This window comes from Salvelinus fontinalis, chromosome 40, assembly GCF_029448725.1.
Source record: "Salvelinus fontinalis isolate EN_2023a chromosome 40, ASM2944872v1, whole genome shotgun sequence".
Classification (NCBI taxonomy): domain Eukaryota; kingdom Metazoa; phylum Chordata; class Actinopteri; order Salmoniformes; family Salmonidae; genus Salvelinus; species Salvelinus fontinalis.
The window spans coordinates 6090061-6092560 of NC_074704.1; the positions used below are offsets into that span (position 1 = coordinate 6090061).

Below are 2500 nucleotides of genomic sequence, written 5' to 3' on the forward strand. Positions count from 1 at the left end.
GCCTAAGTCTGTGTTTCCGGCCTAAGCCTGTGTTCCTGGCCTAAGTCTGTGTTCCTGGCCTAAGCCTGTGTTCCTGGCCTAAGCCTGTGTCCCTGGCCTAAGCCTGAGTTCCTGGCCTAAGTCTGTGTTCCCGGCCTAAGCCTGTGTTCCTGGCCTAAGCCTGTGTTCCCGACCTAAGTCTGTGTTCCCGGCCTAAGCCTGTGTTCCCGGCCTAAGCCTGTGTTCCTGGCCTAAGCCTGTGTCCCTGGCCTAAGCCTGTGTTCCTGGCCTAAGCCTGTGTTCCTGGCCTAAGTCTGTGTTTCCGGCCTAAGCCTGTGTTCCTGGCCTAAGTCTGTGTTCCTGGCCTAAGCCTGAGTTCCTGGCCTAAGTCTGTGTTCCTGGCCTAAGTCTGTGTTCCCGACCTAAGTCTGTGTTTCCGGCCTAAGCCTGTGTTCCCGGCCTAAGCCTTGTGTTCCTGGCCTAAGTCTGTGTTTCCGGCCTAAGTCTGTGTTTCCGGCCTAAGTCTGTGTTCCTGGCCTAAGTCTGTGTTTCCGGCCTAAGTCTGTGTTCCTGGCCTAAGCCTGTGTTCCTGGCCTAAGCCTGAGTTCCTGGCCTAAGTCTGTGTTTCCGGCCTAAGTCTGTGTTCCTGGCCTAAGCCTGTGTTCCCGGCCTAAGTCTGTGTTCCTGGCCTAAGCCTGTGTTCCTGGACTAAGCCTGAGTTCCTGGCCTAAGCCTTGTGTTCCTGGCCTTGACCCAGGCAACATTTCTCTTATGACTTCTGATAATTCAGGAGTGAACCAGGCATTCGGTCTACCTTTAACCCTTCGTTTTTGGAAGGGGGCATGATTGTAAAGTATTGAAGAGATCTGCCAAAAGGCTCAAAGCTAAATCTGGTTCAGTGATCAGCTGAAATACAATCAAGGTCACTAAAATAAACATTTTAACCCTTCGTTTTTGGAAGGGGGCATGGTTGTCTATAATATAATTGAAGACAATCAAGGTCACTAAAATAAAGATCATGTAAAAAAAAGCCTGCTCACCGAAGTTTTTAACCTCTAACGAGTCACAAACCCGGATCCGGGATCCCCCCCATCAAAAAAGCTGACTAGCATAGCCTAGCCTAACGCCACAGGGATATCATATAACATACTTTTCATGAAATCACAAGTCCAATACAGCAAATGAATTGTGAATCCAGCCATCATTTCCGATTCTTAAAATGTTTTACAGTGAAAACACAATATGTATTTTTATTAGCTAACCACAATAGCAAAAGACTCAACCGCATATTTTCAAACATTTTCTACCGCATAGGTAGCTATCACAAAACCGACCAAATAGAGATATAATTAGTCACTAACCAAGAAACAACTTCATCAGATGACAGTCTTATAACATGTTATACAATAAATCTATGTTTTGTTGAAAATGTGCATATTTGAGGTATAAATCATAGTTTTACATTGCAGCTACCATCAAAAATATCACCAAAGCAGCCAGAATAATTACAGAGAGCAACGTGAAATACCTCAATACTCATCATAAAACATTTATGAAAAATACATGGTGTACAGCAAATGAAAGATAAACATCTTGTGAATCCAGCCAATATTTCCGATTTTTTAAGTGTTTTACAGCGAAAACACAATATAGCATTATATTAGCTTACCACAATAGCCAAACACACAACCGCATTCATTCACCGCAAAGATAGCATTCGCAAAAACCAGCAAAAGATATAAAATGAATCACTAACCTTGACCAACTTCATCAGATGACAGTCTTATAACATCATGTTACGCAATACATATATGTTTTGTTCGAAAATTTGCATATTTAGAGGTACAAATCTTGGTTTTACATTGTGAATACGTAGCCAAAATGCACAACATTCTCCGGAGATATTTTGGACAGTCACCTAATCTAATCAAAGAACTCATCATAAACTTTACTAAAAAATACATGTTGTACAGCAAATGAAAGATACACTGGTTCTTAATGCAACCTTAATGCAACCGCTGTGTTAGATTTTTTAAAATAACTTTAGTACGACATACAGCTTGCGTTATTGCGAGACAGCGCCCGCTAAAAGGGCGGAGAATAGGACTAAACATTTCACACAAAAATACGAAATAAAGAGAAGAATGTCCTTCTCTCCTGTCGAATTAGCAACCTTAGCTAGCCAAGTGGCGCAAAGATGTCCATCTTCACCTCCAAAACTCCCGATAAACGTTGAATAATCTGATAAAACTCGATTGAAAAAACATACTTTACGATGATATTATCACATGTATCAAATAAAATCAGAGACGGAGATATTAGCCGTGTATACCGAACGCTTTTCAGAAGGCAATCTGGGGTTCCTTCTCGCGCCTTCGAAGACAATGAAATTTCCAGACCTGTCACTCCAAAAGCTCTTGTTCGACCTCAGATCAAGCTAGACACCCCATTCCACCTCCCACTGCCTGTTGACATCTAGTGGAAGGCGTATGAAGTGCATGTATAGCCAGAGATTTCAGGC

General features: G+C 42.6%; 1 protein-coding gene across 2 annotated transcripts in view; it reads left to right on the forward strand.

Annotated features, from left to right (window-relative positions):
• zgc:136472 (uncharacterized protein LOC678514 homolog) overlaps positions 1–2500 on the forward strand; it is a 30592-nt gene that overhangs the window by 9464 nt on the left and 18628 nt on the right. The window lies entirely within an intron of this gene.